The following is a 27,533-nucleotide window of genomic DNA, read 5'->3' as shown; positions in this document are numbered from 1 at the left end:
TAAGCAAGCTTCTATCATAAATCACTGTCTTTAGTGGAGGTAGATGATACTGCCTGTTCCAGGAAAACGTGTACATTCAGTTTTGAGGTTTTTTCCTATTTTGAAACAGAACAATCTTAACTTAAAAAAAATTACTTCTAGGTCCTATTTCTAATCCTTAATTGGGGCCTTTCAAGCCTCTTTTCATTTGTGATTTTAAGCCGTAGTCATTTATGGAAACAAAGATAAATCATAGTAGTAGTTATATTTTTAAGTTTTCTAGGCCTCAGTTGAATTACATAGCTCAAAATACAGATTTCACATGTCATGTGCTGGCGGTTTGACCTGGGTGGATGTGAAGAAAAAGGAGGCCAGATGTGTGACAATAGAGAATAAATATTCCATGCCACAGGGAAAATCTAGTAAAGACTAGCTTTTTTTTTTTTTCTTAAATAAAAGTCTTAATTTCCAGTGCATTATACAGATTTAAAACTTAAAAAGTATCTGAATTTTCTTCCAGATTTTCTTATAGCTCTTGGGACATATCTACAGTGAGCACATACTGATTACTGAGGAAAACCCAGACATCTTACCAGATACATTTGTGGAATCCCCAGATGTGACTGTCATTAATAATTATGCCACATAATTATCATTTCAATGGATTTTTAGAGGTAGGTTTAAAATCTGTTGTATTTTTCAGTTAATAAGTGTAATAGTAAAATTTCATTTTGACTTATTAGGAGGTCATGAGTCAAGGGAAACATTATACAGAGATTTAGTTTAAACCCATTGGTAACCCAAGCCAAATTTAGACAATTAAAGAAAATTGCATGATTGGAAGTTAGAAGCAATGATTTTTTTTTTCAAGTATGTGCAGATACATTCTCTAATTTGCATTCTATTTTCCTAGAAGAATTATTTCATGAAAATTGCTTTTCTTTATTTTTTGCTTATGCTTCCTACCATAGCCTTCTTTTCTCTTACTGTTGTCAGAGTGGCTTTGTAGGCTTTTCCTCTTCTGTACAGAATCCTGTGCAATGATGCTCTTAGAAGGATTGCTTGTAAAAGGACCTATTGCTTTTGGAACATACCCCCAGGCTTTTCCAAAGACAAGAAACAAGAAGTTATAATCATTTTTTTTTTGTTTGCTCACATTTATGATTTAGTTTTACTCTTGTGGCTATATTAAGTATAACAAGGCCAACTTTTAATTTGTTTGAATTAAGCCCTTTGATCATTTCACTTTTAGAATTATGAAAGAATTAGAATTTGCCTGTGTTTTGTAAACTGTGAAAAAGGATACAGATTTAGAAGGAAGAATAAAAGAAAAAAACTTAAAGTATCATTCTGTTCTTAACACTTGTTATTTTTGATAGAATTTATTTCCCCCCAAAAAGTGATTTAAATATTTACTTTTGATCTATAATTATTATAGGTCTTTTGAGGGCAAGTAGCATTTCCTGTTCATGTTTGAATCCTCCAGAACACAGTGCCTTGATTATAAAGAATAAGATAGAAGTAGAAGCTACCTTCACTGTTCCCTTACCTGTATATGTGTTTATTAAACATTAAACATTTCCTGTGGGCCTCATATTGCACTAGGCCCTGTAGCTTGCAGAAAAAATGAGAAACTACTTTTTGCATGCATTTATGCTCCATGCTAGAATGTGTGAAGTGTTTGGGAAAGGCTTTCATGGAGAAGGAGAGCCTTAATGCAATGTAAAGTCCTAAATGAGGGAGAAGATGAGCAAAAGGAGAAAGGAATGAATATAAGGTAACACCCAGCATCTACTTGTGAGGGTGCAGAAAGAGACACTATCACTGAAATGTTGATTGTTGAAAGAGTAGTATTGTATTTTCAAATGTGCAGATTTCAGATGTGTGTCTATAGATCCCTCTACCCTCCAGATTCTACAAAGGAAACCACTTTTCAAACAGTTGCTGACTTAACAGACATTTTGAATGTTCACTATTAATGTGTGCCAGGTACTTTGCTAGGAGGTGGGAATATATGAGGAATAAAACAGATATGACCCTTGACCTCATGGAGCTTATTGGTCCTCCCTGTGAAAGGTGAGCGCATGATTGCGGCACAGTGATAAAATACTTGATAGTGTGTTAATGTCAGAGGGATGACTAGCCAGGTTTTGGAGGTAAAGGAATTGAACCCTTACCATCACTATTTGAAAATAGTTTTTGAAGAATTTTGTGGAATCGTTTTCTTGAACAGTGACTCATACCGTTCATTTATATAGTAGGTGCTATCAATCTTGTTTTTAAATTTTCCTGTCTCCTGTATTTGTTTTCCCTATCCACTGTTTGGTTGTCAGTATGGGCTTCTAGAAAATATCATTCAAAATTAATCAAACCATAGTATTATATATAAAATGTGAAAAATGCTCATTTATAGAAGAGTACTGATCAACTTATTAATTTCAGGATGGCTTAAGAGATCAACATATAAATATTTGCATACATTTGAAAGTTCAGATATATGTTCTCTCTGTTTTGGTTTTCAGGGCTTAAGAAGTTGAAGGCTTTTTGTGTGTGTGTGTGTGTATGTGTGTGAATGAATATTTATTTATTTGTTCATTTATAAATTTTCTGACCATCAAAGTTTATTTTATTTTTAATTCAATTTATTTAAACAAAAGCAGTCCAGGAATACTTTGGAATATTTTTAAATAGAAAATACTATTTCCAAATATGAAGTCAAAATACTGTAATTAGAAGGTGTCACACTTCAGTGTTGGCCTTTAAAGAAAGTGTAACAAACACATTAGATAATAACAATTGAACAAGCAATTGAACAACAATATTATGAACAAATATTGTAATGAACAATCTCTATTCATTAAAAATAGAATCTATATTCATTAGAATTCATTAATTATTTTAATTTTTATTGCAAAATGTAACTGTTATACATTGTATCATGTTAGAGGTTATAAATGTAGTTTGCCATAGATGGGTAAGTAAACACCAGAGGTTGGTTTTCATTTGCTGGTTGAAGTGTTTTGAAAGTAAAACTATAGCTGTTTTTTCATCTCTTTCCTACTCCCAACCTCTGTAGCTATAGTTTTGATTTAAGAAATCTTCACAATCAAGTCCAAAATGTTGAGAAAACGTTTTGATTTTAAAAACATGCATGGATCTGAAAGCCCCATATGTACACATGTGCTGGGTCAGTCAGCACACATGCAGAATGCAGGTACGGGTGTGAGTAGAGAGCTACTGAACGGAACGGCTAAGCATCGGTTGGTGCTGTTTGGTTTCCACCTTTGGTGTTCTTGGCCCAGTCTGTGCTGACAACGAACCTCTGGGACGTCCCCTCAGTGCTGTGGGGTCTTTTCCTGCCAAATATTGTTCTCTTGCAAGATTAAATAGCTGAATCAGTGTGGCCCAAATCTTGATCCTGCTGAGAATATTAAGACTCCTGCAGGTTGTAATACAGATTAGCTGGTGAGAGCTCTGTTGGAAAAATAAAGTGAGTTTCTCTAAATGAATTTAACAACTGCTGTGAACCTTTTTGTGTCTTCCAGCATGAATGTGTATCCTGGCAGTTAACCATTTATTTCCCTCATTTTCTCACAAAGTTGCTCCAATCCACCCCTGGGCATTTACTGTAAATGTTTTCATAACTTCATTTCACATTTATGTTTCACCAGATAAGGCATTTGGTGTGTTAAATTGCTAAGTACTGTGAAGGGTAGGTCATTATTTATTAAGAAGGAAAACCATTTTTTATACTTATAAAAATAATTTAATGTCACTTATGTAATTAGATGAGCCACACCACTGAGTTATTTAGAGTAAACTGACTAATCTATTGCATTCTGATCATAGGTTTTATGTTACCGGTCAGAAAACTGTGAAGTATTTAGTACATGGGAGGACAGATGGCTAAAATTATTTGCACTGCTTCCAACCTCTATTCCATGTATTTCTGCTTCTAGGCCTAGATGATGATAAACTTTGAAGTGTCTAAATTCTACAAAGAATATGGTGCATGCATGCATGCATGCTAAGTCGCTTCAGTCATGTCTGACTCTTTGTAACCCCATGGACTGTAGCCTGCCAGGCTCCCCCGTTCATGGGATTCTCCAGGCAAGAATACTGAAGTCGGTTGCCATTTCCTCCCCTAGGGGATCTTCCTGACCCAGGGATTGAACCCATGTCTCTTATGTCTCCTACATTAGCAGGAGGGTTCTTCACATGGTGCTTTCCCTTAAATGAAATATATTAAAAAGTCAACACTAACAATGCTAACTCTAAAGCACGGAACATACAGATAACCTGAAAATGATGAGTGGTTTGTTAGATTTTCTGATTGCAGACTTCTGGATAACTTCATGAAACTCTCTTCTGTTTTGGGGGGGCCCTCACCTCACTTATGTTTATGAAGCATGTGCTCAGTCTGCTCATGAGACAGTCCTTCCATCTGCTTCCTGCATTAGTACCCATTTGTCTCCTGACACCTCCTGTGTGTGCATGTGTGTGTGTGATTTCTCAGTACAAATGTCTGTGACTATGATTTGTAAATGCCAAAGCATGACACAGCTGTAAGACACTTAACCTGGTGAGTGCTGTGTTTACTTTTAAAGATTGCTCCTTAGATCATCACTGCAATTATTACAGTAACATCTTTGAAATTAAATAGCTAGTTATTATTTTATAATTTGCCACCATAAGCACACCAGTAACTAACTGGGGGTAAAAAAAATGTCCTGAGAGGCACTTCACTGGCAGTCCAGTGGTTGACTCTAAGCTTCCACTGTGGGGACCATGGGTTCAATCCCTGGTTGGGGAACTAAGATCCCTCATGCTTTGTGACACAGCCTAAAAGAAAAAAGAATTGTCCTGAGAGAAGGCACAAGAGGGGAGTAGTGTCAGTTTGGCAGCTTTTAGCCTGTCTTCACAAAATAGCCAATACTTTGCAGTTACTTCAGATGAGGGTGTCAGAGTACCGTCTGACCTTGAGTTTGTGTTTTCTAAATACTTTGAAAGTTAACTTGCAGCTGTACCACACTGTCAGGAAGATAACTGAGGCTCGAACCAAGGGCTCTTGACCTCTAGTCTATTTTGCCCTTTACTTTGGTTGCATGACTCTGAGTTACATTGGTGAGCATGGTTGAAATTTGCAGTCATTTAGAGAGAGACTTTTGAAGTGCATTTTAAAACGGACTCTTAATTATTAAACTGTAATTCCTCTAAAATATCATCAGTAGCTCAAATAAAATCTGTCAGTTCAAGTTCACAAAATATCAATGTGTTATCCTTAGTAAATACCATCAGGATTTCCATGCCTAGGACCCAGATTTCAGTCTCCGAGTATTAAGTTGACACCCACTTTTTTTTTTTTTTTTTAATTTTTTTATTAGTTGGAGGCTAATTACTTCACAACATTTCAGTGGGTTTTGTCATACATTGATATGAATCAGCCATAGATTTACACTTATTCCCCATCCCGATCCCCCCTCCCATCTCCCTCTCCACCCGACTCCTCTGGGTCTTCCCAGTGCACCAGGCCCAAGCACCTGTCTCATGCATCCCACCTGGGCTGGTGATCTGTTTCACCATAGACAGTATACATGCTGTTCTTTTGAAACATCCCACCCTCACCTTCTCCCACAGAGTTCAAAAGTCTGTTCTGTATTTTTGTGTCTCTTTTTCTGTTTTGCATATAGGGTCATCGTTACCATCTTTCTAAATTCCATATATATGTGTTAGTATGCTGTAATGTTCTTTATCTTTCTGGCTTACTTCACTCTGTATAAGGGGCTCCAGTTTCATCCATCTCATTAGGACTGGTTCAAATGAATTCTTTTTGATGGCTGAGTAATATTCCATGGTGTATATGCACCACAGCTTCCTTATCCATTCATCTGCTGATGGGCATCTAGGTTGCTTCCATGTCCTGGCTATTATAAACAGTGCTGCGATGAACATTGGGGTGCACGTGTCTCTTTCAGATCTGGTTTCCTCAGTGTGTATGCCCAGAAGTGGGATTGCTGGGTCATATGGCAGTTCTATTTCCAGTTTTTTAAGGAATCTCCACACTGTTTTCCATAGTGGCTGTACTAGTTTGCATTCCCACCAACAGTGTAAGAGGGTTCCCTTTTCTCCACAGACTCTCCAGCATTTATTGCTTGTAGACTTTTGGATAGCAGCCATCCTGACTGACACCCACTTTTAAATTGTAAAATCTATTACACAAAGAAAACTGCCTGTGGAAACTTATGTACAGTTTAAATAATTACTATAATAAAATGGGCATCCATGTACCTAGTACCCCAGCTTATGGAAGAGGGCGTTTTGGAACCCTTTGAAGGCCCCTTTGTTCCCTTAGGTTTATGCTCATTCCCCCTGACTAGCTACCAGTGACACAAGGGCCACCACATCTTGAAAACACAGATTTTTCACGTCAAAATGATGAGAAGATGGTATGAAAGCACAGTTCCTGTACATGGGGACAGAGTACAGGTTTTAGAGAAACACCTGATTGGCTTTTTGCACCATTAAAGCACACGCAGTCTGCAGGTTTATTCTTACGCAACTGTTCAGAACTCACGTATGAGAGTGTCAGTCATTGTGACACTGTGCACCCCTGCACCCCTCTTTGTCTGTAGATGATGCCTTCCCTCTGAACAGAGGACGGACATGGGGACAGATGTTCATGAAGGGCTCACTCGGCGCCAGGCACAGTCTTCCATACTTGTTATTTCGTTTGTTTTTTTGCAGCAGTCCCTAGAAATAACTGTCATTATCATGTCATGGATGAAACAAGCCCAGAGAGCATAAATAAATTTCCTAAATGCATACAGCCAGTAAAGAACAGGGTGGAGATTTGATTCCAGGGTTTATTTTGTGTGTGTGTGTGTGTGTGTGTGTGTGACTTCAAAAATATAGAATTTTCCCTCTGCAACAGAATTTTCAGTTTATTGATTATGTGTTCTATCTGGAGAGCAGATGTAAAAGATGTGAGCCTTTTTTTTTTATCACACCATGTGGCTTTCGGGACCTTAGTTCTCTGACCAGGGATTAAACCTGGGCCCCAGCAGTGAAAGCGCCAAGTCTTTACCACTGGAGTGCCAGGGAATTCCCAGGAGCTTCTTTTTGTTAATTCAGCAGCTAACTCATCCTTAAATGGCATTTTGGAGGCCACGTGTTGATACTAGGACCACAGATAGAAGTTCCAACTTTGTTAGCACTGGAAACAGAGCTTTATCACCAACGAGTGGCATCTCCCATTCAAACATTCCTTTCTGTGCTGGGGTACAGGAAGCCTATGCATTATCCCAGATAGTGTGAGCGTGGTATCATTCATGTGATACTTGATTCAGACCTCTTCTGTTTCAGGATGTGCTTACCTTTCTTGTTCTCCCTGCCTCTGAAGGTGCCTGCTCTGTGCTTGACACTGCTGTAAGCTGGGAACGCACTATCTAAGCATGGACCCCTCACAGCCCAGATCATACAACACAGCCGGGTCAGCATGTTAGGAAAGAGAGGAGGCTTCGGGGTTTAAGTATTATAGAGTCTGGTACCCAGCCCTAGTGGGATGTGGTGGTGGTCAGAGCTGGTCACAGAAGAAGTTGGAATGAGATATGTTTGAAAGAACGCATAAGGATAGAGACAAGCAAGGAAGAGATGATGGTGAGTGGTGAGTGGTGAAAACTCCCCCCATAAGGGACTAGGTATACGAGGAGTCAAGAATGAAATTGCGTGGTGTGTGTGTGTGAGGAACTGCAAATACTCATTTTATCCTGATGATTTGGGGGAGTAACTAAATGATAGTTTTTAGTAAGTACGTGGCACTAGACTTTAGAGCCATTGTTTGTCCAAATGTCGGCAATGGTTTATCTAGTCCTGTTGTCAACTTGGACCTTTTATGGGTGGGGTTGCACTGCAGGGGTCACCATAGGATCCTGAAGTTCATTACGTCTGCTTGTTAGACCTGGGGTGATGTATTTGTAGTATTTGTAGGGCTTGGCTTTTGCAGGACAAAAAAATTTTGATTTCTTGTTTCTCTGTATTTTTAAGCTATGCCAATTTGAAACAAAAAAGAATGTAAGCAGACTTGTCGCTTGGATTTAGAACTGAATGGCAAACATTGAGCACAGGTGTCTGCATGGTATGTAAATAGGGCGGCGGTGTGTTCACGCCCCAACTGTGATACAAGCCTGCATGGCTAGTCTCAGACACGGTGTCAGGTTGGCAGGTCTGAAAGTGTAAGCCCATAATAAATATGTATGCCTTTAGCATTGCCTGCAGATGCTACATGAGTTTCATACAAATAGGGTGTGAAAATTTGTTTCTAAAATGTCTGCAATCAGGGTAGATTTATCATGTTTTAATAAAGGTTAAGCTTAAACTTTTTTTGCTTCATTTCCAAAAGCTAGATGACAAACCAGAATGCACTCACTTTAGCTCAAAAACTTAACTGCCTCTTGCTCATTGAATAGGCCAGAACTCATAGACATCAATCAGCACAGATGACTATGTTGTACATATAGATGGTCCAAGAGATGACCTGGGGTTCCTGTTGTCCTCAAGACACTGTCCGGAAATAATCTTTTCTGGGAGCTTATAAGGATATCTGTCTGAGATTGTTCACCATTGGCTCCTCCAGTCAGAATGCAAAGGAACAAAATCCTTGTGGTTGAATTGTTTTTGAATGACTTAGTTTTTATGTATGTAAGACATGGAGGACTTGATCCTAGTTAAAAGCAAAGGAAGAAGGGAGTTAGTTTTCAACTGTAGCAAGATATGTGGATAACAAACAAGAAATAACTTCCTACGATATGTGGTTTATATGATAAAGTCTTAAGGCTCTTTCAGCTTTTAAAATGACCCATTTCAGCAGAACATTATATCTCAATCATTATGCTTCTTTTCTCATACATCTCAAATGGAGATGATAACATTTGAGCCTGATGGAAGCCTGATGGAAAAGCCCTTTGTATGATGCAGAAGAAAGGCACTGTTAAGTAAAAATGTGAAACCAGGCTCGTGGAGATGGGCACATGGAGGGGTGGTTGGCTTTCCTTTTTTGGTTTTTTATATTTTTATTAAAATGTCATTGAGAAACCCAGGGAAAGCAGTGTAGCTGGCTTGGGAGAGTCAGAGGGAGATGTGTGTGTGTAGAGGAGGGGATACTGGGCATACATCACTGGGCTGCTCTGCACTTGCCAGATGCTCTCTGAAATCCCTCCAGATCACACATTGAAAACCAAGTGGTGGTGATTATTCCCGAGGATCCCAAAATGTTGTATTTTGAAATGGGGATTAATACTGGGTGAAACATCCTCTGTTTTATGAAAGATCCTGTTTTCTTCTTCCTTATGGTTTTGTTCTTTTAAGAAGAATATTTGAAATGAACTGATGGTTCTGGCCCTGAAAAAGAGGCAACTTAACCTTATTCAAAAGGTGGGAGGATGTTCAAGTCTGTTGAACAATGTTGGATGACAAGGTCATTTTGAAGGACAGAATAGTCAATAATTAGAACAGACAGAAATTAAACGATAATGAACAGTAATCCTAAAGAAGATTAAAACACGGAAAACACTGCATTATTTATTTGGATTCAGTGAGAGCGTGCCAAGGGAGAGGCAGCTGGCTTTCTGCTTTTTGGAATGTTTGTAGACTAGAGAAGAAGCTGTCAATCAAATTTAAGCTCTCACTTGATTCTTGCTCTCAGGTCAGATCTAACTGTAAAGTGAAGTGGGGAACAGACACAGTTAATGATGTGACTCAGGCCAGGAAAGACATGAACCGTAGAGACAAGCTGACCTGGGCTTGGATTCTTCCTATACGTATTTTCTTGTCATGACCTGCTATTTCCTAGGCTGTGTCCTCAGCAGAACTTTGGGCCTTAAGAGCTGCTTTTAGAGGCAGAAAAGACTGGGGTTTGAATGGCAGCATCTCCTTTTATCACCTCTTTTTCTCTAACCAATAGAGTCATAAGGTGTTTCTGCTTCATTTATTTCACTGTATCTAAGTTTCCACATCTGTAAAGTGGAAATTAAAAAATACTTTAACTTGCACGATTATTATGAGAACTAAATATTAGCTCTTTTAATTAAAACACTTGGCATAGTGCTCAGTGACTGATAGTTTTGTTATTATTGTGAAATAAACTGAAAATTGAGAAAAGATTTTGGCATGAAAATATTTAAAGTTTTTTTGTTTTTGTGGAAACAGTATCTCCAGTCTTCAAATTTATTACCATGTATAACCACTTTTTATTTTGTTTGGACATCTTCAAAATATTATTTTGGTTATGGTCCCTCATAGTTTTGTATAAAATGTCTTCATTAAACAACATGGCAAAATTTTCCTGGGAACTAATGTCTATTGTAGAATTTTCATGGATGACTGTAGAAGTTGGTCCTTTCAGTGACAGTATGCATATTGATTTAATGATTCTCATGTATTGAGGTGAAAAAAAAGATCTCATTAATGCAGCTCAGCACAGCACATGTTGTAAGTTTGCAAATGAATTGTTTCCCAGTTTAGACTCAGAAATCTAAGATTTTTAGACAAATCCCTAGTGATGTTTGGCTTCCTTACAAGCACTATGATAAACATCAGGGTTATTTAAATGCCAGCTTTTAAAAAGGATAGAGGATGTGGGTGGAGGATGGAGAAGACCCATATTTCTGTTGGAATTCTGTATTTTAACTTAAAATGGTTGAAACTAACACTTCAGTCCTGTTTCTGCTTCATCAGAAGGCACAGATTCCAGATTCAGTATTTGATCTGCAGGAGGACATCTGTCAATGTGCATGGCTTTGTCCAGGTGATGTGGATATTTTAGGGCAGGTTGCAGTGGTGGGCTTGCTCGTGGTGGGGGGGAGGGTTGGAGAGGGTGGAGAGGGTGGAGGGAGGATGGCGCCTGCAGTTCTATTTCTGTTCTTCCCCTGCGGTGCTTACTGACTTCGATAAAGACCTGCCAGGAATCATGGGCTGCGTTAGTTAATATTAGTAATACTTGTATGCTCACGGTTGATGTTTGTCATATTTAACACAGTTGTGGCAGAGTCAAAACTTCTGTTATTTTTCACCCAGAAATGGGTTTGTTTCATGACCTTTGTTATGGATACCCATGTTGTGTATTACACAAAATCCACGTCTGAGAGGGGATTGTCGCTCCTTCCTCGGGGTGACTTTTATAGCATCTATCACACTTTGGTGAAGAACTGATTTAATTTTCTTTCTCCCCAGTCAGCTAGACTGTGGTTCCTGAGCCCAGGGCATGTGGCCTGTCATATATTTAACCTCAGCACCAGACATTGTGCCTGGCAAGTGTTAGCATCCAATAAATGTTTTAATGAATAAAACTGTGTGACACTTTACTTCGCCGATGCACAGTGTGTAAGTTTATTTTTCTACACTCGTTCATCTCCACTCCTTCCATTTGGCTCCTAGAAGAGATATGTTGCAATGTCTTAAAAATTTATCTATTAAAGAAATGGTAGGTATATTGTATGTGCTATGGTAGCAAATTATATGAATTGGAATAGATGAACCGTTGAAATAGACAGTCCTCAGATCTGAGCATAATAAAGTTTATTCCTCCAACGCAGTGGTGGTGGGGGTGGGGGTGTGGTGTTTAAGGGCTCTGCTCCATGGAGGCGTTCAGTGATCCAGCCCACTTCTATCTAGTGTCTCTGCTCTTGCCTGGACCTTGGACTTCCCCACTGTAGATGAGCTACATCTAGCATGCAGTCAATCACAGACAGGATGCATGGTGGATCATGGAAGGTGTTAGGGACTTGGTCTGGCAGTCACCCATCTATATTTCACAGGCCAGAATTCAGTCCTGTGAACTCATTTAACTTCAGGGGGCTGGAAATATGAAGTAGTGGTATGTCAAGGAGAAAGGCAAAAAATGGGTATTAGTGGCTGTGGTTGGTTTCAGCTCTACAACCTTTTATCAAAAATCTGTCCTAGTTCAGTTCAGTTCCTCAGTCATGTCTGACTCTTTGCGACCCCATGGACTACAGCATGCCAGGCCTCTCTGTCCATCACCAATTCCTGGAGTTTGCTCAAACTTATCTCCATTGAGTCGGTGATGCCATCCAACCATCTCATCCTCTGTCGTCCCATTCTTTTCCTGCCTTCAATCTTTCCCAGCATCAGGATCTTTTTCAATGAGTCAGTTCTTTGCATCAGGTGGCCAAAGTATTAGAGTTTCAGCTTCAGCATCAGTCCTTCCAATGAATATTCAGGACTGATTTCCTTTAGGATGGACTGTTTTGATCTCCTTGCAATCCAAGAGACTCTGAAGAGTCTTCTCTAACACCACAGTTCAAAAGCATCAATTCTTTGGTGCTTAGTTTTCTTTATAGTCCAACTCTCACATCCATACATGACCACTGGAAAAACCATAGCCTTGACTAGATGGACTTTTGTTGGCAAAGGTCCTAGTAGAGACAGAAAAAGTGTCAAATGCTTTGTGTGTCCTCTCAGGCTCTAAGATGCTCATCATGTTCTCATAAGAGCTGAATTTGAGTTTCAGGGAGAATTAAGCACCCTCCATAGAAGAAGTGATTCTTTGGCTTGAGAACTCTTTCTCTTGCCTTTGTGATCACTGTGGACCTGTCTCTTAGGTCTGGCTCAGTCATGGATGAGACTAATGTCCAGTCTAAAGTGGGCAGTGAGATTTTGCAATAATATGATAAATAGGATCTAAGAAGTTCAAGTGTGAAATGCAGACTTGAGTTTTTTCAAAGTTAATGAAAAAATAGTCTAAAGTCAATCTGTGTTTTCCCAAAAGTACAAAAATAAAGTGAAATCCATGGTGTACCCAACTGGCCATTTATTGAACTGAGAAGTCCAAAATGGTCAGAAGGAAGTTAATTCCTAGTCACCCATCTCCCCCAGATAAGAATTTTAGCCTGTCCCCATTTGAAATTGGAAGCTGAATGGAGGACAGGAGCCTACTGCTAATGGTGCTGTATCCAGATTTATTAAACTGTGGGGCATAGTGTATTGGGGGGGTACTTTTTAAAGTTTACATTTACCTGGCACCTCTAAGGATGAATCAGATGTATAATGTAATGGTATATGGCTAAGCTTTGAGGCTGGTATTTTGTGAAAATTACTTTTGAGATACCTTCTTTATGAAAGAGTTTCTGAGTCCATTTGGTGACCTTAAAAATGGACAGTTCATTTGAGGTCATGGGTAACAGTTTATAAATTTACTCTGAAAGAGAACTTTAGCTTTCAGACTAGGAGAGATGCATGCAAATAGTGAATTATAAGTAACCTAAAGGCTTCAACTAGTATGTGTAAATTCCTAGTTTACACCTACGAAACGGCAAACACATTGAGAGAATATAGTCTCTTCCAATGGATTGTGCCTTTTTTTTGGTCATTCAAACTTGTGCACGTATTTTATGAAGTGTTAATATAGTTAGTATCTAATGTTCCTAATTTATGCAATTGGGTATTTCATAAATGGGTTTTCTGCATGCAGGCATTTGTACACATTAATATTTATGCAAGTATTCAAATCAATGCAAGGGCATCTGTCTGAGTATGTGATAAAAATATGCATATGCATGAACATTTGCACCAGGGGATAAGGCCCCGAAGTTAGTGATTGCTGAGGTTACAGTTTTCAACTTTTGCCCTTTTAACAAAATTTCCTTGACTGGAAAAGGCATGCACAGAAATAGCACAAGCACTAATATTGACAAATGAAATGGTTTTATTTAATGGTATTTAATAGATGTGTGTAACAAGTCTAAAGACTTGTTAACAATGTGATATTTTAGAGAATAGAATATGTATTTTAGAATATGTAGCAGTTTTCACAAAGGGCTTTTATTCTCATACATTGCCAGTACAAAAAACATGCTATGAGTAATGAACTAATTTTTGTAAGAAATATTCTATTGCTTTATTATTTATTTCTTTATTTTAGCTTGAAATTGACTCCAAGAAATACTTGGCTCAGTTAGAACAGGGCTTCCTTTACCTTTTTTAAGGGTGCATGTGAGAATGTAAAAGATTACAGAATGAATGGGGGGGTTGGGTAGAGAGGAAAGTTTCCAATTTCACATTCAACATGGTCATTGTTGATATGCTTGTCCATGTCATCTCAAGTGAGTCTGACTGCTGGAATCTTTCTTACTCTGGAAAGCCTAGTGTCTGGGATTCAGCCTCATCAGGGAAGCTAAAGAGTCTCCCCAAGGAGACCTGGACATTTCCAGGAGACTGCCATGAAGCACAGGGGTTGACAGACCTTGCTGCTTGGTAATCTACTGACCCCTTCCCTGTATCTTTGCTAATCTAGAGGAAAAATCTCTCTTTGGTCTCTTATAGTTCTAATTCTGCTCTGTCTCATTATTAGGGTCAACTGGCAAAGTATTTTTCTTGATTTATAAACTTATTTGTTGGTAAACTTCCAGCTCCCGATGTGAACAGTTCATGGTAGGACAAGAATAAACAGAGTTGATTCTCAAATATCAGTTTTGTAGTTTAAAGATGTGTGAAAGATTTCTTTTTTGCATCTCATTGGCTAGGAATTTAAAAGCTACCAGCTGTTTGGAAGAGACTGAGAATGATGGTGTGTCTTTGCCATGCTTAAGCAACATCTTCCCAGTGAAATTTTACTTAGCTTATTTTAAGCTGAAATGCCAGGGAATTAATTTTTTTTCTTATGGGAAAGAAAGGATTGAGAGAATTATGAATGACTTAAATGTGAATTTGAAAGGAATTTCTTTCTCAGAGTTAGACTGTCCTTTCTTGAAACCCAGATAGTCTTTTTTGCCATGATTAACTGGGGTGAAGGTGCAGATTTTTGTTTCTGTGTTTCATATGTGGAGTTCAAGGCTATCATTATTCGAATAGCAGAAATGGCTAGTTAAAATGTTCCAGATCTCTAACAGGCATATAGTGTTACCTCTTTGAACATTTTCTAGTTAAATCATTCTAGGAAAGTCCTGTGGTATAGCATTTGGAGCCTAAATCATATATTCTTCTCTGTGTTGGAGGAGGCTTGGAACCGTTTACAAGGAGGAGTTTGTCTTCCTTGTGAGTATTTGCTTGGTCCACCTCTAAGGAGAGGCCATCTATTTAGGCTTAAGACAGGAGTAGCTAGTGTAAAAATTTTGCAGTAGGAAGGAGTTTGGTATGTTACAGGCGTGAAGAAAAGGCTAGAGAGAGCAAAGGGGGAGTGGTGTAGAATTAAGGAAGAGAGTCTAGGCAGGGCCATGATAAAGAGTTGGGACTTTACTGTGACTATAGTGGAAGCTATTGAAAGTTTTAAAGTAGGAGTGTCACCCAACTTGATTTACATCTTCAAGAGATTACCTTGGCTGGTGGATGGAAAAAATGGATTGTGTGTAGTCAAGAATGAACACAGGGAATGATTATGGGGCATGGATAAGATATAGTGGTTTGAACTAAGCTGGTGACAATAGAAATGAAGTGAAGTGAAGTGAAAGTCACTCGTGTCCGACTCTTTGCAACCCCATGGTGTATACAGTCCATGGAATTCTCCAGGCCAGAATACTGGAGTGGGTAGCCTTTCCTTTCTCCAGGGGATCTTCCCAACTCAGGGGTCGAACCTAGGTCTCCCTCGTTGCAGGCGGATTTTTTGCCAGCTGAGCCACATTGGAAGCCCAGGAATACTGGAGTGGATAGCCTATCCCTTCTCCAGGGGATCTTCCCGACCCAGGAATCAAACCAGGGTCACCTGCATTGCAGGTAGATTCTTTACCAACTGAGCTGTTAGGGAAGCTGATGGCAATAGAAATGAAGAAAAGAGGACAATTTCAAGTTTTACTTTGGAAGTAAGGCTCCTTCAGCCACATACTGAAGATGAGATGTTGAGAATGAAGGAGCAGAGAAAAAACAAGGCTGTCTCCAGAATTTCAGTTCTAACAAACGATTGAATGGTGTGGTAATTTAACTTAAATGAGGAAGACTAGGGAAGGAACAAGTGGAAGGCAGAAATTCTGTTTGGATATGAGCATTCAAGTGGAGGCAGCCATTAAGCTCTTCTCTCTACATCATAACACTCAGGGGACAGGGCAGGAAGGAGGTATACATTTGAGAGAGTCATCAAACCTTGGATGGTACATACGATATTTCAAACCTTGGAAAATGGCAGAGGTCACCCAGAAAGAAAGTGTAGAGATGAGAAGAGGAGCCAGAACCAAGCACCAAGCTCTCCATCCTTTAGAAGTCTGGTAGAAGAGGGAAAATAAGGCAAGATGGGTCTCGTGAAATGGCAGAAAATTAGGTAAATGAGAAACAGAAGCCAGAAGAGAGTTTTTAAAAAGGTCAGAGGTCAACTGGCAAATCCTGCTAAGGTGGCCAAATGAAGGGAGAATGTTGAAATGCTCATTAAATTTGGCACCATCGAGGGAGTTGCTGACCTTGGCAAGGGTAGTTCAGTGGAATGGAGGTGATGAATTGGAAATAGTGAATAGAGGCCAGTTTTAGAGGAAGTTTTGCTGGGAGGGGCTGGAGGTGGAGGTAAATTTAAGGTGAAAAGATTTGTGTTGTATGTATCACTTTTGTTATTGTTTGTTTTTTGCCTGTGCCTGTGCCACGTTGCTTCAGTCATGTCCGACTCTTTGTGACTAAATGGACTGCAACCCGCCAGGCTCCTCTGCCCATGGGAGTTCTCCAGGCAAGAATACTGGGCGGGGGTGGGGGTGGGGGTGTTGCCTTGCCCTCCTCCAGAGTATCTTCCCGACCCAGGGATTGAACCTGCATCTCCTGCGGCTCCTGCATTATGGGTGGATTCTTTACCACTGAGCCACCCATGAAGCCCTTTTTTGCCTGTGGGAACTACCAAGATTTGCTAACAGCAAAGTATATTGCTTACATATTGAAAGGATGATAATTTGGATATGTAGAGTTAAACCATATTGTTAAATTAGTTTCAGTTGATTTTTTAAAATTTTCTTTTAAAAAGTAGTTATTAGAAAAATTAAAGTAAGATTCACATCATGTTTCTGTTGGGTGGCAGTGTTTTGGGGCTGTGCCTGTAAGAAAGGCTTACATCTTAGGTGTATGCTTGGTCATGCCTAAGAGCAGTTCATATCTCACCATAGCTCAGGAAATGTGGCCTCAGAGGGTTGATGCTACTTGCTTAAGGTCTCAGGGCTGCAGAACTGGGATTTGAACCCTGGCTCTCTGGCTGCCTGCAGGCTGTGCCCTGGACTGTTCGTCACATGGAAGTCATTTTGTGCATTCTTTCTCTTGAGTTATTTCATGTTTATACTAGCAAAGCATATTTACATAGACACTTGAAGGACAGAATTTGGTTTTGAACTCAAGCAGTTGAAATTATGACTCTCTGGGTATGGTTTTAATGTACTGTTAACTGACTTTGTTTTGATTTAACTGAGGATACACAGTTTATAGTGAGGCCTCTCCCTGGCCTTGAACTCAAAGACTAACAGTCAGCTCTTTCATGTTTCTTATTTGCTACTAATGAGGACCACTGTTTGCTCTGTGCACTGGATCTGCTATCACCAGGTGCTGGCATGCCCTTAGTCCATTTTCCCACATTTGATGATACACTCCTTTTGTCCTGAAAATTGTTAAGCTTTCATTAGGGATCCTCATGAAGAAAAGAGTTATTTATTTTTTAAAGGACTAATTTAAAGTTAATATAAATTTTAAAGGGTTATGATCTACCACAGTGATCTATGGGCATCCGAAGGTTAGTGCATTTCAGACTGAGCTTATTATCCCTTCCTCCTCTTCTTTTTCATTCCCTGCCTTGTTTAATGTCATTGCTGCACATCTAGACACTGAAGTCAGAAACCTCAGTCATCTTCAACTCTGATTCTCTTCCATCACCCCCGGTGAGCCATCCGCAATCGTGGTGAAGTGATTCTCCACGTCCTTTCTGTCTCTCTCATCTCTTCTTTCAACCCACTGCCACTGCCAAGTTCAGATCTTCAACATCTTTAACTTTTCTTCCTGCTCCCATCCACTCATGATTGTTTACGTATTTATCTTTCCCATTCATCAGTCTCTCGGGAGAGGGGCCTTTGTCTCTTTTATCTTTGAGTTTTTAGGTCTTAGCTGAGAGCTTGTGCTGTTGCAGGAATGTTCACAGGTTGTGATTCTCTCCTCATGTGCATCCTTCTCTCCCTCCCTCCTGAGTGCTGTTCGCAAAGCTTACTCAGTGTAACTCCCAGCTGGATGCACAGTCAGCAGCACTGTACAAGCCCCTCCTGAATGTAAGATTGCATGCTGTACCCACATTCCCACTTGGTTCACAGGGATCCAATGAAAATCTCTCCCTGGCTACTCCAGCTAACGAGGGACAGATTGCTTTCTTGAAGCCTGAGTAATGTGTCTCTAGGGAATGGAATTGGATAGAAATCCCTAGAATATGATATCTGATACTCCATAACCTTGGGACAAACTGTGGATGATTTCCATGTAGGTATATAGGCAGAGCATTTGGCTCACTGTTTGTGAGCCAAAGCTTGCAATAGAAAACTGAAGAAAAAGTAAAAGGCAACTCTTAAAGAAGTAGAATTCCATATAATCAAATCACAAGTTTAAGTCCTCTGAAAAATTAGTCAAATTTCATAAGGACAGCAAAAGAATGCTCTTAATATAAACAATGCCTGGAGTTCCGTGTTACCAAATTACTTCAGCATCTACTTTGGCTCTCTCTCCAAAAGGGGTATAATTTCAGAAATGAGTCTGCATCCCTCCTGCCACTGGTGAAAAAGGAACAGTTATTTCTGTCTATAATTTAGCAGCAAGATGAGAGTAGCCACTCGGGCAGGTTTCTGTGCATCTGATGAAGAGATATTGGTATTTGTATATGGCCTATAGGATTTCATGAGAAGTATAATAGTTTAGCCAAACAATGTGTTCTTTTTCTGCTCTTTCTCAATTTTCTGGTGGCAAGTCTCAGAAAGGTGGGTCCTATGTTATAAATACCTGTTTTTACCCAGGTGTGAGTGATCACACCTGCCTACTAAATAGGCAGTTCTGCCTACTGATCACAGACAGCCTACTGAAAAAGAGTATTCTAAAAAAAGCTTAGAACTTTGGAACAATAGTTAGATGTTTAGTCAGAGAGAAAGAAGAAATTGTCCAAATTAGGGTCAGTTAGTGGAAACTCTGTCAAGATTCTTTGACATGAGTCAGCAGTCAACATGGTAGTTGTCATAGTAGTATGTCATGGTAGCTGACATAGCAGTTGGCACGGGGGTTACCCCAGCTCAAAATTGTGTGCCCTCGATAGCTTCTGTTCTAGCTACTTTATTTTTATTTTTTTTTAAGTCTTCATTGAATTTGTTAGAGTATTGTTTCTGTTTTATGTTTTGGTTTTCTGGTCGCAAGGCATATGGGATCCTAGCTCCCTGGCCAGGGATTGAACCTGCATCCCTTGCATTGGAAGGTGAAGTTTTAACCACTGGACTGCGGGGGAGGTCCCTGTTCTAGCTACTTAAAAATTTTTTTCTTGTTATTGTCCTCCCAGGAATTATAGTAATTGTCTTGAAGTTACTTAGCAAACATCTCCTTTGCTAAATGTGAGAGTTAAGGACTTGTCGGTAATACATGTAATAATTAGTATGAATCAGGTTGCTTTTTTCACAATAAAGTTGGTGAGTGAGGTCAACCACTCTGAAAGGAGGGAGGTGTGTTTGGTGAAGAGAAGTACCTGCTTAGGAGGCTGGAGGCTTTGGAGAGGGAATAGGGTGGAGCCGGTCAGAAGAGAGGAAGTGAAGTGTTGGGCGGCTCTGCCCTGAGGACAGGAAAACCTGGGGTCTGGGGTTCTGGATTGTAAGAGGGGAAGGGTAAATATTTGCTATTTCAAAATGTTCCCAGGAGCCATCCTAATGCTGATACAAACGGCACATCCATACAATGGAGTATTCTGTAGCCATTAAAGAAGCGAGGTAGAAAATTTATGGTTGAAAAGAAAGTGAAGAAGAGACTGTGTAGTATGCTTCCTTTTCTGTATGTAAATTTGAAAGACTGTATAGGCACATAAGGGACTTCCATGGTGGGTCACACAGTAAAGAATCTGCCTGCAATGTGGGAAGATCCCTTGAAGGAGGGAATGGCTCCTCACTCTGGTATTCTTGCCTCTACATGTATTTGTGTGTGTGAGTATATGCAGAGAGTGTTTCTGGAAGATTTGTATAAACAGTAACTTGGCTCTGGGAAAAAAGACTGGGGACCTGGGTTTGAGAGAGGATTTTTTTTTTTTTTTATGTGTACAATTTTTGGAGTAGAGTTTGAATTTCTATGCTCTTTATCTTTAAAATAAGAAAAGAGAACTAGTTAAATTCCTAGGGTTACTCTTTTACCCTTAGGAAAATTGGTGGGGGAGGGGAGGTGGGCGGGGGAGTTAGGGAAGTGGGGGACAGATAATCCCTGTGTCCTTCTCACTTCTGAGTCACAAAACTCAGGGCTCTTGTACCCCGGGACTCCTCTGGTTTTATTACCTCAGCTGGATTATGGTTAAATAAGCTTTTCTGGGCTGACCTGGAACTGAACTACTCTTTATAATCTCTTTCTGTGGGGAAAGCTCTACAGTGTTCCAGAGAACATGCTAAACTAAATTGTCTCCCTCATTCTTTCTCAATTTCATATCTATTACCTTTCCTTAAAAAAAAAAGAGGACTTCAGACTTATTCCAGGAGACCCTATCTGACCACATTCTCACTCAGCTTATCAGAAATGACAGAAACACTATATGCAGTTATGTGCTTGAATACCTACTAGTTTTTTTGTTTGTTTGTTTGCTCATTTGTTTGCAACAGAATACCTTATGTTTTGCAGTTTCTTCTCCAGCTGTCTTGTACTGTTTTTCAGAGGAAGGGTAATGCTTTTTTACTTGTTTGCATACCAGGTAGAGAGCAACAGGCAGGCAAACAAGTAAAAAACAAATATCTGTTGGATCAGTAAGTTAAAGGGTGGATGCCTAAGCAGGCTGGTCACTGTAAACTCATACATAAAACTTTCATGGCCTCAGAGACACTGCAGAAAAAGCTCTAATCTAGCACTGGGCTTCTTGACATGGGTACTGTAGACATCTTGGGTGGGATAATTCCTTTTGTGGCTTCACTGTCCTGTGCATCACACAGGATTAGCAACATTCCTCCCCAAACCACTGAATGCTAATATGAACCCCCATCATCAGAACAATAAAAAAAATATAGACATCGCCAGATGTCCCGTGGGGGCCACACCACCCTAGCTGACAGTCATTGATTTGGAGTGATCTTAGATTTGGTCTTCAGTCTCCAAGGATTGTTCTTTATTGAAAGAGAAGTCTGCAAATCTCGGAGACCTAGAGGTGGGGCAAAGCAAAGCTTCCTGCAAGTGTACGAACTGCTTCTGTGCAGAATTAGAAGAGGCAGCTCTCTGTGCAGATGAATTAGAAGAGGGCCAGTGGGCTTCTCTGATGGCTCAGACAGTAAAGAATCTGCCTGCAGTGCAGGGGACCCAGGTTCAATCCCTGGGTCGGGAAGATCCCCTGGGGAAGGTAATGGCACCCCACTCCAGTATTCTTGCTGGAGAATTCCATGGACAGTGGAGCCTGGTGGGCTGGCATCCATGGGGTCGCAACGAGTCGGACACGACTGAGCGACTAACACTAGGGGTGGGGTGGATCCTCCCGTTTGTCCCTCCTGTTATTTCCACTGGGTTTTTGGCTGCAAGGACTTCCTCTGTCCTGGAGCTATGTCTGGCCGTCTACCTGAGTTGGTAGACAACAGATTTCGAGAGCAGCTAGGAACCCTGCGGAAAGATGGGGATGGAATGACAGCTTTAACCGACTCTTTAGCAGTCAGTCAGCTGTATTGTGGTCGCTTCCAAACAGCTACCCAGAAAACACTTCCTCATGAATATGAATGAGAGGCAGATTACACTTCTCAGCTGTAGTCACCTAACCCATGTTTATTGAGGAGCTACCATGTGCCAGAAGCGAAAACGCTCTTCTCCACTCCACCCTTGTTTCTGTGTGAAATGTTCTATTTCTGCATGTTTGGTATGATCATTTTATTGTATATTGTTCAGAATCTTTCTTATCAACACAAAGCCTTCTCTTTTTTTCCCTTGCACTTAATTTACTTGCTTTCTGAAGACCAATTATAATTAAAAAGAAGAGGAAGAGCAATCAGAGGCTGGCCACGGTTTTCAGCATCCGCCTTAGCTGTGTGTGAGTGTTCACTGCACACACACTGGGCTGCATGCTGGAGACCCTTCTCAGCTGTCCTTGTGTTTATAAGTTATCCTGCCGTGCGTTGGTGAGTCAGTTGCTAAGGCAGTTTGTGGACTCTCCTGGAGGTCTTTAAAAATAGAACTAAGTACCCATCTGTCCAGAATGGTTTTGATGTGGTCCCACTGATTAGAAGGAATAGGCTAGGTTGTTCTGTCAGGGTTCGTTTCTATCTTGAGTGCTCTTAAGTGAATCACTTTGCTTTTTGGTGGGGGGAAGGTAGGATGTAAAGTGACACTCTGAATTTATTGATGCATCACGGTACACATCCCGGTGAAACAGAATACATTATATCCCTCTGGTGCTTTTAATGTCTCTGAAGCACTCAGTGCATTTGGAGCCTCCCAGTGACCCTGGAAGGTGGATGGGGCCCTTCTTTGGGGGCCTGTGTCACCAAGGAGTTGGCAAGGCATCCAGATGTTGGCTTGTTGGCCCAGAGTCACAGTCTGCCTGATGCAGAGCAGAGATGCCATTCCTGGTTGTTGGCTCTCCAGGTTCACGACCTTATTTCTTGACCCTTGTATTTCTTTGTGTTTTTGGTGTTTGCTCTGTCATAAGGTGTCTAGACATTTGATTTGGAGCCAATTTTTGTTTCTTTTTTTTTTAAATCTTGGTAACTACTTAGGACCAATACTTGCTCTGTTTTTCCTTCCAAAAAAGTGCATTTTCAGATGAAATTGTGGTAAGGGTTATTGCCAACTTCATACAGGCACATATGTTCATATTTATGTATTTATATGTATGTATATATGTAGTTGTATGTGGATATAAGAATATAGGAGAGTATGTATGTATGTATGTTTAGATGTGGATATGTAGGTATAACTGTGTGTGTGTGGGGGGGGGGTGGAGTCAGGGTGCAGAAAAAACAGTAAACCCACTTGATAGTAAATACATTTACTGGGGTGTTGAGATTGTTAACAGAAGAGGCCGCCAGAGACCCAGAGAGTCATGACCGCATGTTAGACTAAAGCCTGTGGAGAACTGGAACCGTGATATCATAGCTGTGAGGATGAAGCTCCTACCAGAGACAGGTCACTGCAGGAACTAGGGGTCGGGCAGGAAATACCCCCACCCCTCCCTTCCGCTACCTCTGACCTCCTTTCCCTGCCTTCCGCAAGTAGAGAGCCTGCCAGGAAGTCCAGGAGAGGGAGTGCTCAGGGTTTTCCTCCTAAGGAAAATGGAGAAAAGCAGGGGTATGTGTGTGTGTGTGTGTGTGTGAGAGAGAGAGAGAGAGAGAGAGAGAGAATTTGTTCTTATTTTTCTAATTTCATCTTAAACCTGAAAAATTTGCCACAGATCAGCACTACTCTGGTTTCTCTTGACAGTTTAGGTAAAATCTCAACATTTGTTCCCCAAATTAGAAAAAGGCGTAAATTCACTCACTCGATGATTATCTCAGTCTGTTCATGATCACAGGTTGAAAATAATCTTTTAATATTTTGATACCCATACTCGCAAGAGTCGGACACCCATTTTTACTGGGCTGTCATTACTTCTGGGCTTTCCAGGTGGTGCAGTGCTGGAATCAGCCTGCCAATGCAGGAGACACAGGAGATGTGGGTTTGATTCCTGGATGGGGAAGATCCCCTGGAGAAGGAAATGGCAATCCACTCCAGTATTCTTGCCTGGAGAATCCTACAGAGGAGCCTGGCCTGCTACGGTCTGTAGGGTTGCAGAGAGTCAGACATGACTGAGCAAGTACTCATAGCGTTACTTCTAAACATTTTCAGTGGACAGGGCTAATAAACATGTATTTATAAGAAAGAAAATGTAGTATTGGCAAAATAGTAATGTTAGTATACTGAATGCAGCATGTCAGAATACAAGAAAGAATTCTTTTCTGTGTGGTTATGCTAGTTAATTTGGTGCATAGTTAGGTCCATTTTTTTTTTTCTGTTTGGTTTTAAATTTTGGAGCTTGCTTTTTATAATTTTTAGTTATATTTTCAGCTATATAACATGTTTTACATGATTTTCCAAAATCAGTTCAGTTCAGTTCAGTCGCTCAGTCATGTCCTGACTCTTTGTGACCTCATGAACTACAGCATGCCAGGCCTCCCTGTCCATCACCAATTCCTGGAGTTTGCTCAGACTCATGTCCATTGAATCAGTGATGCCATCCAACCATCTCATCCTCTGTCATCCCCTTCTCCTCCTGCCTTCAATCTTTCCCAGCATCAGAGTCTTTTCCAGTGAATCAGTTCTTCACACCAGGTGGCCTAAGTACTGGAGTTTCAGCTTCGACATCAGTCCTTCCAATGAATATTCAGGACTGATTTCCTTTAGGATGAACTGGTTGAATCTCCTTGCAGTCCAAGGGACTCTCAAGAGTCTTCTCCAGTACCACAGTTCAAAAGCATCAATTCTTCGGCGCTTAGCTTTCTTTATAGTCCAACTCTCATATCCATATACCACTGGAAAAACCATAGCCTTGACTAGATGGACCTTTGATTTTCCAAAATCAAAACTATGAAATGAAGTGTTTGGGGAGAGATCTCACTTTTATCTCCATTTCTTCCTTCTTGGTTGGTCCCTTTCTTGATAAATATTGTTTTATTTTTTCTTCTGATCAGTTTTGGTTCATCTTTTCCTTGTTTCTTCTCAAATATGTAAGTTATTGTTGAGGCACGAAGTCATGTCTGACTCTTTTGCAATCCCATGGACTGTAGCTCGCCAGATTCCTCTGTCCATGGGATTTCTCAGACAAGAATACTGCAGTGGGTTCCCATTTCCTTCTCTAGGGGAATCTTTCTAACCCCATGGGATCAAACCCGTGGGATGGATCGAGCCCGCCTCTCCTGCATTGGCAGGAGATTCTTTACCATTGAGCTACCTTAGAAGCCCCAAATATGTAAGTAGCTGTGTTTATATGGCACATATTATTCCTTGTATGACATTCAGTACACAGTCTTCTGTACTTTGTTTTTTCTCTATTCATGTATCCTGGAGAGCAGTCCGTAGTAGTATATGGGGATCTGCCTCATGTATCTGTCAGCTCCCTTGTGTCTCTGTAGTTTATTTAACCAGTCCCTTGTTGTTGGACATTTGGATTATTTCTAGTCCTTTGCTGTTGGTCTTGTAATGAATAGTCTTGTACATACATTATCTCATATTTTTTTACTACTGCTTTTGGGGGTTGATTTTTATAAGAGGAATTGATGGGTCAAAGAGTAAATCATATGTAATTTTGATAGAAATTGGCCAATCCACCTCCACTGGTGTTGAATAGTTGTGTGTTCCCAACAGTAATATACAAGAGCTAGTTTTTCCCACCAGCAGAGTATGTTGTAAGCTTTTGGAGCTTTCACTAATTTGAAAGGTGAAAAATGGGATCTCATGTTGTTTCAACTTGTACTTCTCATATCATTAATGAAGTTAAACATTTTTCTTATGCTGAGGACCGTTTGCATTTCTTTTTCTATGAACCATGTGTTCATATTTTGTCTGAATTGGGCTATTGATCTTTTCTTTCTCAGTTTTTAGAAGTTCCTTATAAATTGGGGCTATTGTTCCTGCATGATATATTACAGTTTTTTCTCTACTGTCATTTGCTTACAATATTTTATTGTTTTAATTATTACTTATTTTTATGCAGTCAAATTTATCTTTATGTGGTTATTCTTTTCCCCGTTGGATCTGGATTTTGAGATAGGAATAGCTTCCCACTTCCAGGTTATAAAGTAAGCCCCAGCGGTTTTCTTCCATGGTTTCGTTTTATACATTTAGATCTCATTTGGAATTTATCTTGGTGTGAGGTATGAGGAGTGGATCCAATTAAATATTCTCCCATATTGTTCTGACATTATTTACTGAGGCATCTTCCTTTTTCCCAATTGCTGGAACACCCTTTATCATATGTACTTGTGTCTGCCTCTGGATAATTTATATTATTCTATGTATTAATGCTCCAGGAGCATAGAGTTCTAATAACAGAAACTTTATGTGTCAAAATATTTTTAAACAAAAGTCATGATGCCTTGATTCCTGTGTTTATAGAAACATGAAGTTCGAAACAGAAACATTTTTAGAAATATATTTGAATGAGCTACTTTATTATTTCATTTTGCAAAGATGGGAATTAGGGCTTCCAGAGGTCATATAGACTCATCCAAAATTACCAAAACGATTACCAGATAGCCAGCAGTGAGACTAGAACCCATATTCTCAGCTAATACACTGCATGATTTTTCTCATAAAAATTTGATTTTCTCAGATAATATAGGTAACTAGTCTCCTAGCAGGGACCTAGACCTAGGTCGGATACCTTCTCTTGTTACAAAATATTTTCTTAGTTTTGGATATTTAAAATAACTTAAGATTTAGTTTATTTTACTCATAATATGTTCATTTTAGAACATTTAGAAAAAGAACGCTAATACGGATTCCCAGAAATATATTAATATTTGGGTCAGTTTCTTTCTGGAATTTTTTTAAATGCCAAAATCTTTTGTTTATTATGAGAGTGTTAAGTGAAAACAATTTTGAGAGGATGACAGTAACATTAAGCATTTATTAAGCACTTACTTAAGTGCACTGATTCAAGTGTTCTAAGTACATTCTCTTATTTAATTTTCACAGAACCCATCTAGGGGTGCAGTCTTTTATTATTTCAGTATTTCTTATGAGGGATGCTTGGCTCTGAGAAGTTAAATAATTTGCACAGTCTCACAGAACTGGTAATAACGTGTTCTTCCAGCCCCTATATTTTAAACATTATGCCACTGTGTCTCATATATACAATTTTGGACTCTATTATTTTATTAATATTTTAATGGAAACATTTGTTCTTGCTTCCTCAATGGTCAAGTTAAACTTCATTTGTGATACCACGTTGCTCTTAATGCAGTTAAATTGCTTATAGCAGATTATAAGAAGATAGAGTTAAAAATACTTTTTCTCATTTTTTTCTTCAGATATTATTCATAAGATCTTGACATCTACACAAAGCTGTATCTTGAAAATAAAGTAGAATTATTATGGAAGAGGCCAGTGTGAGACAAAACAACACATTGATTTTTATAGCCATGGTTGCTGCTCAACGTTTTACGTAAAGTTCAGAGGGAGTTTACTTTTCTATGTTGACTGAACAGCCTCCCTGCAAAGTTTGTTTATATTAAATTTGCATAGCTACCTTTTTTTTTTCCCCCAGTCTTTCCCAGATCCAAGTTGTCTCAAATTCCAAGTTAGAGATGAGGTACACTTTGCATAGTGATATGTGGCTAAAGAGTGAGTAGTTTGGAGTTCTATATGCAGTCAGAAGTAAATAAAATAGAAATTTCCTGAACCTGCCTTAAATTGCATCCTAGCTCAACACCATACAT

The 27,533-nt window shown here is 39.7% G+C and overlaps 1 protein-coding gene and 1 long non-coding RNA gene across 3 annotated transcripts in view; both read left to right on the top strand.

Moving 5' to 3' along the window:
- NEBL (nebulette) overlaps positions 1-27,533 on the top strand; it is a 366,199-nt gene that overhangs the window by 204,303 nt on the left and 134,363 nt on the right. The window lies entirely within an intron of this gene.
- LOC122681193 overlaps positions 1-27,533 on the top strand; it is a 52,035-nt gene that overhangs the window by 8,413 nt on the left and 16,089 nt on the right. Inside the window, exon 3 of the long non-coding RNA XR_006336900.1 lies at positions 500-653. This is a non-coding gene — a long non-coding RNA (uncharacterized LOC122681193). The remainder of the gene's footprint in view (positions 1-499; positions 654-27,533) is intronic.

This window comes from Cervus elaphus, chromosome 23, assembly GCF_910594005.1.
Source record: "Cervus elaphus chromosome 23, mCerEla1.1, whole genome shotgun sequence".
In the NCBI taxonomy this organism is placed as follows: domain Eukaryota; kingdom Metazoa; phylum Chordata; class Mammalia; order Artiodactyla; family Cervidae; genus Cervus; species Cervus elaphus.
The sequence above is the reverse complement of the archived record's forward strand: the minus strand, read 5'-3'. Positions and strand labels throughout refer to the sequence as shown.